Here is a 14,291-nt window from a genome sequence, read left to right on the forward strand (position 1 = left end):
TTCAATAGAAAAGACTTGAAAAGGAAAAATAAAAAATAATACAACTCAATATACCAGTATTCAATAAATCAGAAAGCATAATTTATTTGGGAAAGACTTTCTTATTCTAGTACAAATTTCTGGGAAAATGAAAAAGTAGCATGGTAGAAAGTAGACTTAGACCAACATTTTATACTATATTACACAATGCATTATAAATTAATAGATGGTCTCAATATTAAAAATCCTAACATTAAAAAAATTAGAAGACTAAATTAAATTTCTCTCATATCCATGAGCAGGAAATGTGTTTATGTGTGTGTTACTTTCCCATCATTTACAATAATCTATCTTTTTTTTCATTTAGCAAAAATCTACCTTTTCTTTCCTCCCATGGTAATACCTCCTGCCCTATCTAGTTCAGAATAAAACTAGAATAAAACTCCTTTTATAAACATATATAGCAAAAATAAATATATTCCTATGTTCACCATGTCCCCCACAAAATGTGTTATTTTGAAATCTGTGGTCTTTGTTTCTTAATCAGTAACTGAATAAACAATATGCTTCCTCATTAGTCCTCTAGATTCATGGTTGGTCATTCCCACTAATTAGAATCCCTAAATATTTTAAAGTTATTTATCTTTACTCTATTGTCATTTCTAAATTGTTCTCCTAGTCTTATTCATTTTACTGCATCAGTTCATGTAAATCTTCCAGGTTTCTCTGAAGCCATCTTCTTTATTTCTCACAATATAAAAATATTCCACCATATATATGCCATAATTTGTTTAATTATTCTGCAATTTATGATCACTCTCTAAAATCTCCATTCCATGCTACCTGAAAAGAACTAGACATATTTTGTACCTTCTTAGTTGGAGTTTGTTTTTAGGAATAATCACTCCCTTAGTTTATCCTCCCTCTAATTCTTCCTTTTCCTTCTCCCCTTTCTCTCCTATTTCCCTGTTGATTGAAATATATTTCTATACCCAACTGTATTGGCCTGTATTCTTCCTTCCTTTGATGAGGGAAGATGAGAGTGAGGTTGAAGTGTCAGCTAATTCTCTGCACTTGCTCCTCCTGATTTGTATAGATGCCTACTTTTATACCTGATTATGTGATATAATTTTCCCTAACTTACCTTTCCTTTCCACTCTTAAGACATAAAAGAACCATTTCCAAGACTTCTTTTTAATCAATTCCCTCCATGACCCTTCATGAGATTACAGATCAGAGAGATACATATACCAACACCACGTATTTGAATGTAAATAGTTTATCCTTATTTAGTCCCTTCTCATTGTTATTTTTAGCTTTCTGTGCTTCTCATCTCCCATGTTTAAACTGGCTGCTCTGTTCTTTCCATCAGATATGCTTGGAAGTACTTTATTTCATTAAAAGTAAATTTTTTCCTTGCAAGATTATGCTGAATTTTGTTGCATATGTTATTTTTGGCTGTAAATTTATATCCTTTGCCTTCTGGAACATTATATCACACACTCTCAACTCTTTTATACTGGTGGCTGCTAAGTTGCATGCAGTCCTGATTGTGACTTTTGGTACCTAAATTCAATTTTTTACTATAATGTTTTTGGGAGTTTTGTTTTGGGGTTCATTTCAAGAAATGACTGGTTAATTCTTTCCCCCACTACTTTTCCCTCTGTTTCTAAGACATGTGGGTAGTTCTCTTTTGATATTTCTTGAAATAGGATGTCTGTTCTTTTTTTTCTAATCATGGGTACTCATTTAAATATTCTTTTAAATTATTTTTGTTTGATATGTAATCATTACCACCACCACCAAATTTTTAATTAAACAAAGGCATAAAGAAGGTTCTTAAAGTTTTCTTATTTGTGTTTTCCAAGTCAGTTCTTTTGCTATGAGAAAACTTACATTTTCTTCTATTTGTTTAATCTTTTGACTTTGTTTCAGAATTTCCAATTATTTCATGGAATCATTGCCTTATATTTCATCCATTCTAATTTTCAGAGAATTTGTTACTTGGGCAAGGATTTTTTATCTGTTGTTGCAAACTGTTAATTCCATTTCCACCACTCTCTTCCAGAGTTCCCCCTCCCCCAAATATTTGGAGTTATTTTCTTCTTCTTGATTTGTGTCTTGAGCATTTCTATCAATGTAATAGTTCTTCATAGTGGGATTCTGTTTTTGTTTGTTTGCCAATTCTTCTAACTCACTTCCTGATCAGATTTGATTTAGAGCTGGGTTCTAAATGCTTCTGGAAGTTCTGAGCTGATCCTGTCACTTTTTTTTGAAGTACTGAATGTGGGTCTATTCCAGGGTCTCTGAGAGAGAGAGCTTGCAAGCTTTAAGTGCTCCCAAGTGGTCAGATTCAGGGTAAGTTTGATTGTTGCTGACCCTGTACCCCTAGTCTAAGCTTTGCAAATTCCTGACCAACATTTGGTACTGAGCAACAGTACACTGCTGTTCATCTACCATCAACCAGTTGGGAAGCTCTACTTCTTCACTGACAGAATTGTAGGTACCTCTTTGCTCTAGGATTCTTGGCATTGTTATTCCACTAAGACTTTAGACCAGGCTGGAATCTGGAACTGAGGTCAGGTTTTGTTCCTGGGATTTGATACATATCAGTTTTGCTGGCTTCTGAACTTCCTTCTCTTTTAATACGCCACATAAAACTTGAGATTTCTCCCTTCCCAGAGGTACAGCCACCACCTCAGTCCACCCTGGATCTGTGACTAGGGACTTTGCAGTGGGTGGCAAAATTACCAACTGTCATTCATCCCCATCATGATGCCCTAGTATGCATCTCTGACCTGTTGTTGCTCTCCTATGGCTACAGGAGTCTTTGGACCAAATTCATATCTACTCTGTGCATATCTCTCTATTTTTCTCTTTATGCCAACCTAAACTAGAAAAAAATAGTTAACTATAAGTTTTTCTTGTGTTTCCATATTAGGTTTTTGTCTGACATATTTTCTAGAGCCAATTAGAGGAGCTGTAGCAACATTTTAAAGAACAGACATGACTTGAGAGCTGAAATGTGAGAAGGCATTCCCATTTCACCTTTTTTAGAGGTTGGAAGTTCACAAGTGCTGCACATTCCACATGTTTTCAGACCTTTTTCAATGCATTGATCATTTTTTGCTCATTTTATTTCTCTTCTCTTTCTTTTGTCACAATAAATACTATTTTTTATCTGAGATGGTTTTCTAGGAGAGGTGGTGGTCCTCCACATTAAAGGAAATATTGCATTTGGTGACTGCCTATTCATTCAAGAGATAGTAGGGGTCATTTTTGGAGGGAGATAGAGGAGTTGAATCTGTTACTGTTGGAAAGGGAATAATGAAGAATGGGAGCAGATTAGAGGCTCTAGTTTCCCTCCCAGGAAGGTGGGGATAGATACTGTTAAGTATAAGGGAGAAAAGATAAACAAACATTCAACCAAGAGGGGGAAAAGGCAAAGCTGATAAGAAGATTGGGGTGGGAGAGCTAGGTAGCCCAGTGGATAAAGAGCCAGGCCTGGATGATTCAAATCTGGCCTTAGATACTTCTTAGCTGTATGACCCTGAGCAAGTCACCTAACTCTAATTGTCTAGCCCTTATTGCTCTTCTGCCTTGGAACCAATACTTAGTATTGGTTTTAAGAAAGAAAATAAGGATGGGGCAGCTGGGTGGCTCAGTGGATTAAGAGCCAGGCCCAGAGATGGGAGGTTCTAGGTTCAAATCTGGCCTCAGACACTTCCCAGCTGGGTGACTCTGGGCAAGTCACTTGACCCCCATTGTCTAATCCCTACCATTTTTCTGCCTTGGAAGCAATATGCAGTATTGATTCCAAGACAGAAGGTAAGGGTTTTTTAAAAAGAAAGAAAATAAGGGTTAAAAAAAGGTTGTGGAAAATATTTTCTCTAGGTCCTTTTCCACTGGGCTCTGCTACATCTCCTGGGATCTGAATGTTAGGCATCCTGGGACAGAAGGGGATGATTAAAGTCTCAAATGGTACTGTGGCTTAAAGCAGAACCATATCACTCTTAGTAGAAGATTCTTCAATTTTGGAGGGGGAGAAAAGAAGGATTCAGAACATGTTATGATGTATTTTATTTTGTATTTCTTTAGCGAGACTTTATCTCTATTGTTTTAAGCTGGTCTGACTCAGCAATGGTTACAACATGGACAAGTGAAGTCATGTCTGCTGACAGGCATAGTCTGTGAAGTATAATTGGTGTTTTCCAAATAATCTTTTAGGTCTCAACAAACATTTGGAGATGAATTGTATTATTTGTTTTCCCAGAGTAAAATGTCAGCTTTGCTGAACTGCTTTAGTGACTCATTGTTTAGATCTTCCTGTCAATTTAAAAGTATAATTAATTACATTAGCCTTTTTTTAAACAAACTACTCACTGGGCATGAAATGGATAGCCCTATGATTTCATAAGCTGAGGTGGGGGACATTTATGATATCATCAGAATTAAGGGCATTTGAAATAGAAATTCACTCCTCTTCACCAAGAAGGCAAGAATCTACCATCTTTGACTACCTACATAGGTAAATCCTTGAGGATAGGGACTTCCTCAATTTGGTGTCTCTGTCCCTGATATAGCACCTGGCATGGTGCTCAGTACAAAGCAGGCCTATAATAAATGTTTGCTAATTGGTTGGTGTTCATTAACTGAATGAGGCACAGAGAGGCTAAATGACTTTTTCCCGATTACCTCCAATTTTAAATATAAAATCCTGTTGGCATCTAGAGCTTTTTATAAAGCTTCCTACTTTTCTAACCTTCTTATTCTCCACTTTTCTTTACACACCTTATGATCCAACTCTACTGCTCTCCTTGCTTTTCCTTACATAACACACCATCAGAAGATACCATACCTGTGTACTGACTGTCCCCAGTTCCTGGAATGTTCTCCCTCCTCACCTCTGACTCTCAATTTCCCTAAAGACTCAGCTCAAACTCTACCTTATTCAGCAGGCCTTTCCTGTACATCTCATCTGCCCTCTGAAATGAGCATTGCATTTACAGTGTGACCCTGAGCAAGTCACCTAACTATGATTTCTTAGCCCTTTTATCTCTTCTGTCTTAGAATTGAAACTAAGATAGAAGGTAAGGATTTTTAAAAATTGAATTCATATTATAGGTACCTTGTATGTATAGAATTATTTTCTTGTTGTCTTTCTCATTAGAATGTGAACTCCTAGAGACACAGAGCTTTTTCCTTTTATTTGTATCACCAGGGCTTAGTACAGTGACTGGCATAGAGTAAGTGCTTAATAAATGTTTATTGACTGACTGACTGACTGACTGACTGGTGAGCCTCAGAAATGAGACTGGAACTCTGGTCTTCTGCAGTCGAGATTTCTAGTCATTGGCTCTACTCCCTTGGTTAAGCAAGATATCTAAAAAACAAATAGTGCTAAACCTATCTCATCATACAAAGGAAAAGCAAGCATTTCTTCAATTGCTGTCTTGGCATATGAATGTGATTCATTGGAAAGTTGATAATAATAATGATGATGATGATAACAATAACCCCATCTAAGTAGCACTTAGAGGTTTACAAAGTGCTTCGCCATGCACTAGACACCTCAACTCCCAACGCTTTCAGTCAGAGCAATTGGTTACTAGGCTAACTGTTGCAATGTCTCATAGTCAGCTGTCTATATAGATAGCTGCTCAGCTATATTACGGGGATTGTTTGGATAATATCCTCCCAAGTGCTCTTTGACTAACTACAAAAATCTCATTTGGTGCCTTGCCAAGCTTCAATGGTTAGGCCTGGGAAATCTGGTACAGAGCCAAACTATAACATTCTCACTATGACTTATAGTCGTATTTCTTCTGTATTCATAAGATCTGGGTCTCAGTAGGAAAGAAGGAAGAATGTGGTGGCTCCCAGGATAGCATTATTTGGTATTGAATTAATATTTTCATTTAATCATTTTGGTAAAATGGGATTTTTATTTTCAAATATTTATGTAATTATTAATCCAGGCTGTGGTTTTCTAATTAATCAACAAATCTTTTTTGAACACATATTTTGTACAAGAGTACACTGGGTTCTTTGCAGGATACAAAGACAAGTGCTCTCTGGATACTTACAATCTTGTCCTATTGGAGAGAGATGATGGTATGATGGAAAAACTACTGGCTTTGGAGTCAAAACATCTGTGCTCAAATTCTGGCCCTATCTCCCACTACCTGTGGGCAACTAGTTGGCACATATAGATAGAATGCCAAGTCTGAAGTCAGGAATATTCACCAGCCTGAGTTCAAATCTATCCTGAGACATCTACTAGCTCTGTGACCCTTGACAAGTCACTTAACTGTTTGCTTCCATTTCTTAATCTATAAAGAGAGTTGGAGAAGGAAATGACAAACTACTCCAATATCTTTGCTGAAAAACTTCAGGTGGAGTGCTGAGGGAGTCAGAACTGAAAAACAACTAAACACCTCTCACTACTTAGGTGAACTTGTTAAAGTCACTTAACATCTATGGACTTTAATGACACTGCTGGGTTTGTACCCCAAAGAGATAATAAGGAAAAAAGACCTGTATGAGAATATTCATAGCAGTGCTCTTTGTGATGACAAAAAACTGGAAAACGAGGGGATGCCCTGCAATTGGGGAATGGTTGAACAAATTGTGGTATCTGTTGGTGATGGAGTACTATTGTGCTCAAAGGAATAATGAACTGGAGGAATTCCATGGAGACTGGAACAACCTCCAGGAAGTGATGCAGAGTGAAAGGAGCAGAACCAGGAGAACATTGTACACAGAGACTAATACACTGTGGTGCAATCAAATGTAATAGACATCTCCATTAGTAGCAATGCAGTGACCCTGAACAACCTGGAGGGATCTACGAGAAAGAACACTATCCACATTCAGAGGAAAAACTGTGGGAGTAAAAACACAGAAGAAAAACAGCTGCTTGAATACATGGGTCGAGGGGGAAATGACTGAGGAGAGACTCTAAATGAACATCCTAGTGCAAATACCAACAACATGAAAATGGGTTCTGATCAAGGACACATGTAATACCCTGTGGAATTGTGCATTATCTGTGGGAAGGATGAGATGGAGGGGAGGGAAAGAATATGATTCTTATAACCAAGGAATAATGTTCTAAATTGACTAAATAAATTTAAAAAAATCTATGGACTTTAGTTTCCACATATATAAAAATAAAAGACTAGATCAAGTGGCCTTTAAGGTCCCTCCAAACTCTAAGTCAATATCACTATAATTTAGACACCTAATACTATAACTAAATAGTCAAGTTGATCTAGAAAAAGTGAATTTTAAGACTGGTCAATTATCTGGATAATTTGGGCAAAATTGGAATTTCTTAATGACTTAAATGATTATTTTGTATACACAACCTGATTTATCTGACTTTATTTAATCAGATTATGTCTGTCAATGTATGTCAGTCAATTTATGACTATATTATTATTATCAATAATAAAAATGATTGCCTTCAACTATTGCTAATTAATCTATGAAATTGCTTTTTCAATAAACAATTTAAATGACCTAGTTGCTTAAGATTAAGTGAAAACAATACTTGGTTTTGGTCACTTATCTACCCATGAGAAAGAATTTTAGATATGGGAACAAATAATCTAATATCACTCCAAACTCTTCAATGTATGATTGAGATTAATAACGTGCTATCATTTAGTGAACTAAATGTTATTTTCTGACTTGCTAAAGAAAAAAAATCCGGATAATTAACTGCAAACTCACAGAATATCCATGTTGAAAAGTATCTTGATGGCCATCATATCTAACACACATGAGAAAAAGAATTCAATTTTACAACAAATATGACATTAACACAACTTTTACAATGAAGATTTAAGTTCATGGAGAACTCATAGATTACTAAGCAAGTCATTTCCTTTTTAGGCAGCTTGAATGAAAAAAAAATTGTTCTAGTCATCAAGTCTAAATTTTCCTCTTTATAACTTCTACTCTGCATAGGGTTGTGCTTTCTGGGGCCAAGGAGAATAAGTTTAATCTCTCTTCTATAAGACTCTCAAATATTTGTCCAGTCTCTTGAATTAACAGTCACATTCCACCCCCTACCTCACAGAGCTTTTACTTCTCTAGACTAAGCATTCCCAGTTTTTTCAATAAATCTTCATGCAGAAAAAAAAACAAAAAACCTCAAGGCTCTTAAGATAGCACTGGTACACTGGTATTGTTATCATAGTGTCTTCCTATGGACACATTCCATTTTATCAATGGCTTTCCTCAAATGTTTCATCTAGAACAGAGCCCAATACTCTAGATATAATCTGAACAGAACAGAGTATAGGAGTACTATAATTTTTCATTACCCAATATCATGCCTATCTTTAAAAAACAAAACAATACCCCTAACTTTCCATTATAGAATCAGTCTGTGTATTGGTTCCAAGACAGAAGAATGGTAAGGGCTAGGCAATAGGGGTTAAGTGACTTGCCCAGGGTCACACAGCTAGAAAGTGTCTGAGGTCAGATTTGAACCTTGGACCTCCCCTCTCTAGGCCTGGCTCTCAATTCACTGAGCTATCCAGCTGCCCCCAAGTCATGCCTATCAATGCAATCCAAGTTCACATAGGTTTTCTTGATTACAATATCAAACTGTTGGTGTGTATTAAATTAAACTTGTAGATCTCTACAATTTACAGGTTATTTGTCAAAAGAAGTACTATGTAGTCATGCCACTCCTATCTTGATTTTTTAATCCAAGTTTAAGAATTTATATTCACCTTAATTAAGTATTTTAATGACATTATTAACAAAATAATAATCTAGAATGTGAAAAGCAGTGTGACAAACTGTGTAGAATACTGCACTCCAAGTCAAAAAGTTCTGAGTTCAGAGGCAACTTGGGGGTTCAGTGGAATGAGAACCAGATTTAGAGACAGGAGGTCCTGGATTCAAATATGGCCTCAAACACTTCCTAACTGTGTTAATGTGGGGAAGTCACTTAACCCCAATTGCTTAGCCATTATTGCTTTTGTGCCTTAGGACCAAATACTTAGTTTCTATTCTAAGACAGAAGGTAACTGTTTTTTTTAAAAGACCCAAGTTCAAATTATAACTTTGACTCTTACTAGCTAGATGGTCATGAATAAGTCACAACTTCTTTGGGCTGCAGAGAGCTCTCTAAGATTATGTTATAATCCTCATCAAAAGATGGAGTTTTCACACCAACAAAAATCACAAGACTTTGACATTGAGAAAATGTGGTATTTATATACATATATATATATAGAAAGAGAGACTTTATAAGAATTTTTAAAACTCTGGTTCATCCTCATAGCATATCTTGAGATTAAGAAGGTTTCCTCTATTATTACTTTTTATATCAATAATAAAATACCTGTTGATTGTTTCCTGATTATCCCTTCTAGTTATTTCATATTTTTTCATTATATATCTTTCCCACTGAGGTATTAGGGAAATAATGTTGGCACTAAACTGCTTTAGGCAAAAGCTAATTCAAAGTTCTTTGCAATCTATCAAACATTGGATCAAATAATTTCAAAAGTAAAATCAAGTACCACCATCTCAATGCAGGTTGTATTTTATTTTTATTCAACAAAATTTCCAGTCTTCTTTTTATCACAGACATCATTTGCATTTCTTTCCTGTATGTCAGTACAAATGTAACTGATGATTACCTAAAATAGCATTATAAATATTCCTGAACTTCAAAATGTTTTTGAACTTTTTCTGCTAATATATAAACATATACTGCACACATTCAATTGTTGGTGCTAATCAAAGTGACAACTAAAAGGGAAAATAATAGATAATTCAAAAGTATGTCTATGTCTTTATATTACCAACACAAACAGTGGAGGAGGGAAAATATAATTAATTAAGTAATTTGTTGGTTTATTAAAGAATTGAGTGGGTTAACTTGTTTATTCAATTTGCAATTTGCTGCCTACTTGTGTATTCCTGTGTGAATTGTTCTAATACTAATTAAGCCAGAATTGAGAAGGGGAGTATAATCTAGTTTTTGTGCATATGGGAGCATGCCCAGATAGACATATGTACACATACACAGTCACACACACTGTACATGAAACAAACATGGAAATAAAATTACCATATTGTTCAACATTAGAACAGCATGAGAATTAGGTCTAAGTGGGAAAGGATATTCAAGGAACATGGCAAATGGGCACTGGTGCAATGGCAACAGAACTGTCTATGTGTGTGCATAGATGTTCTTTTCACATGCAAAATCTCATCAGAATTTGCTAATATAAATTAATAACATAAATATAATTCCATTTGATTAACATCCTAAATTACTATTTGAATAAGAATATCACATCTAAATTAGTGCAAATAAGAAACATAAAAGCCTGAGAAAAAAAATTTAAATACATTGAAATAAAGTGACCAATTATAAAAATTAATTCTTACATAATTATAATATTGATCAAGTAAAATATTGTAAATAATGTCATACAATCAATTCAAAAAATTTGCTTAAGTGATAATATATAATTTAATTTATGAAATTAAATTGTAAATTAAGATAAATATGAGCAAATAAAATGTATATAGTAAAAAAAAAATACCACATGAAGGCCTATTTTTTTTAAGGCTCCATTTAGAAAGTAGAGGTTGAGAGGAATTTTTAAATGGGCAACATTATAGTGTATATACAAAGATAAATGAGATAAAAAATTTCATTCTATAATGCAAGTAAAATACATTTATTCCTGGAGATTTTCTTGTTATATTAATCCTATTTAGCCATGGAACGAGGTTTTTCATTTTCATTACATCACATAAAATCCCAAGGCACTTTTTCTTCAAATTAGGGTTTATTCCAAGATAATCTGTGGGAGGAAAAAAGCAAAAAAAAAGTTAATTTTTAATTGGTTTTAAACATTAAAAGTCTATTACATTTTAATTACTCAATAAGTTACTTTTAATGCATATTTCAGAAAAAAATTATTAATATTTAAATTCCAAATACCTGTGAATTCATCTTTGGTTGGGGATGTAGTAGAGAAGGAAGTATTCTCTCTCTTTTTAATCCAAATTTTTCATACAAAGTATAAAGACTAATTTGTATTATGGTTACCCACTATAAAAGCCATATAATAAATTGATAAATTGCCCTTTCTTGATACTGTTACAAGGGAATCACCTTAAAAGACTGATATATATTAATTTAAGGTCGCCAAGGAATCAGCTATGTAATTCCTAAATGAAAAACTCAAGTCAGCCGTCAGCCTTTTTTGGAGTTTAATTACAATAGGAGCAAGAAAGGAATTAGAGATATATAGAGAGAGAGAAAGGGGAGAGAAGGGAATAGGGCTTAAATACCCCTTTTGTTTAGGCTGGGCCAAAAGGCCCAAGCCCTTAGATAGCTGGGGCAAAGAAAAGAGATCAGTCCCTATTACTCATGTGTCCAAAATGGAGAAACAGTCTCAGAGGCCCCCACCTTCAGCTTCCTTCAGAGCAAGCTTCCTCAGAGCCCAGGAACCACACCGACCAAAAACTCAACCCCCCTCTCCAGTCTCCAGACCCTCCTATCTTTAAGGACACCATCCAAGTTGCCTCCCCTCAGTCCTCACATCTACCAATCACTCTTCATCAATTTCCCTGTCAATGGAGGCTCTCGCTTAACCCAGGACCGCCCAGAGGTTTCTGGCTTTTGCACATGTCTGTTGAAGGTCATATTTTCAAATGATTAAATCTTTACTCCTTTGCTACAGCCCTTTCTAAATCCTGTTAACTTGAGTATGGTAGAGATTGGAATAATTAAATTTTGATCTAGGCTGCAGCCCTTACTCAATCCTATTAGGACTGAATAGGGTGGAGATTTATTCCAAGTATCTCCATTGTATCAATTCTAAAATCAATCAAGACTCAAAGAAATTCCTGTTCTATGCTTAAGCATAGGTCAAAGTCCTTTCCATTGTTCAGCAAAGGGTCTCTGTCCTAAAGTAATCTTAAGAAGGGAAGAGGAAGAACCTCCCATGCCAATGGGATTCCCATTCCAATAGACTATCAGTAAGAAATTTTCCAAGTATGAAATATCCCAATGGTGAAATTTCCAACATTTATAAGTCTAAGGAATTTTGAGGTTTACAATACATAGCATCCAGATAAAGAGAAAAATAAGTTGGACTTTATAATTTGAAAACTTACATAAGATGCTAAACAAAAATACTAGTGGACACTAAAGATCTAATTAGGATTTCTAAATAAATCATGAGAAGATAGGAAAAAAAGATAATTCCTTTAATAAAAATAAGAATATATGTAATATTTTAGAACCAAATATTTGCTATATCTCTCTTTTAAATATCTAGCCTCAATATAATATAGTTTCTCCTAAAAAAGATTTAGATTCCAGTAGAGTATCTGGACTTTATGATTTCTTTCAGGCATTATTAGTGTTTTGCTCATTATTATTTCCCTTAAATCAATATTATTAAATTAAAGAAGTTTTCTTAAAAGTAACTGATAATGGAGTTAATTAAATTTACTGTTACTTAATTTGAATTAATTTATAAAGTTCTTCATATAATTTGTCCACCTCTTCATCATTAGCAACTACTATGTGCATGTGAGATAAAATTATCTTCATAATAGTCTTTTTGCTCATTCTTATCATAAGCATTACAAGTCAAGGTTATGAAGTAAAAGGTACACAGATGAATGAAGACCAATGCATACAATGAAAGTATACTTCACTAGAAGACCCTGGATAAGAGTGTATATCATACTTGTGTGAGGAGTTATTTTAGTTCTCTTTCATTCTACCCAGAGGCCTATTCACATATAATTAAATTTCATGATGAATAATATACAAAAAGTAGGCCTTTTGCAAATGGACCAATCCACCTAAGAATTAACATAGAACTTAAGAAAGTCTAGCAAAAAGCTTGATCTAAGACTAGTTAGATCTAGATAGAAAATTTTATTTTAAAAGCACTTTTTGTTGAATTAAAACAATAGAGGTGATGTAAGAAAATTTTAATTATTTTTTAACTTCTTAATCAAGCTTTTTCTTTGAATGGACCAACTTTCAAATTGGCCTCTTATAGCATAAGGGCTTGAAATAGAATATTCAGGACTTGAATGTCTAATACGAATTAGGGGTAGATTTATTGGGATGATCTGTGTGGGATAAAAAGATAAAATATTGTTTTGAATTGGTTCTCAAAATATCTAAAGAAAGTGAAATTGTAATTCATCAATAAATTATTTTTTTCATGTACATTTTTCAAGCTTTCAAATAAACATTTCAGTTTAGGAAGATGACATTTTTGGAACTTATAACATTTCTCCTGAAACATTTTAGGAAAGTTCTTGAAAATGTCAGTCAAATGCCAGTATATTTGTATACTTGTGGAAGCTATGCAATATAAAGCTGGTTTCGTTAGCTCAAACATATCACAAATTGAAGCTATGCGATTTATGTTCATTCTAACTCATTATGCTATAATTCACATCAAAACTTCATAATATTCAGGAAATAAAACTAATTTGATCTAAGTTTTAAAAATCTTGCTTATTTCATTAATGTAGTTAATTTTTATTAATGTGTAGATTAGAATACCATGGTTTTCTTGAATGGACTTCTCCGTGGTACTGAAATTCAGGGCAGGAAAGTTTTACTGTCTTCTGAAAAGGCTATAAATTCAAAATATCTTTGGCAAGTGAAATATTTTAATATTAAAGGATAATTTTTCTTGTGTTTACATATTCTGTTTTCATATAGACAAGACTTAGAATTAGGTTAATTTTCAGTAGATAATTCAGAGTTCTACCCAAAAGAAAGCTACTAAGGAATAAAAGAACTACCATTGAGACCTTATTCTTATCCTCTCCCTTGAATAAGTTAAGACTACCAGATTACAAATAAGAGGGCGAAGTTAGACTCGTTACCTTGTTCATGTCCAAGTCATAGGCTGATATTAAAAAATCTTCATTGTATCATTTTAATTAAGTTTTATATCACTTTTATGTCCTCATTATTATAGTCATCCATGTTACATGAAGCAAATAGTCTTTTGAGTTTTCACTTTAACCTATATGTTTTAATAATTTAGAAGATCAGCTACTATTAAACATATATAATTTTATAATTTTTTTCTGGAGCTGACTACATAACTGGTTCACATACTCATATGATTTCCCAACATAAGCCAACTCATTTCTTTGTAATAAATACTGAGAGCCTGACTCATTCTCAATCTTTAATATTGACACTATTGGACTAATTTAATGGGAATTTAAAAGGCATTCTTTATTTATATTTTTTCTCGTATATGGATGGTTAGATTAAT

The 14,291-nt window shown here is 34.0% G+C and overlaps 1 protein-coding gene across 1 annotated transcript in view; it reads right to left on the reverse strand.

The window, feature by feature from the left end:
* Nucleotides 1-9,535: 9,535 nt before the first annotated feature.
* ALKAL1 (ALK and LTK ligand 1) overlaps nt 9,536-14,291 on the reverse strand; it is a 40,407-nt gene continuing 35,651 nt past the window's right edge. The window contains exon 6 of the mRNA XM_056823908.1: nt 9,536-10,823. The gene's annotated coding sequence lies outside the window, so the exon portion shown is untranslated. The remainder of the gene's footprint in view (nt 10,824-14,291) is intronic.

The sequence above is a fragment of the Monodelphis domestica genome, chromosome 3 (assembly GCF_027887165.1).
Source record: "Monodelphis domestica isolate mMonDom1 chromosome 3, mMonDom1.pri, whole genome shotgun sequence".
In the NCBI taxonomy this organism is placed as follows: domain Eukaryota; kingdom Metazoa; phylum Chordata; class Mammalia; order Didelphimorphia; family Didelphidae; genus Monodelphis; species Monodelphis domestica.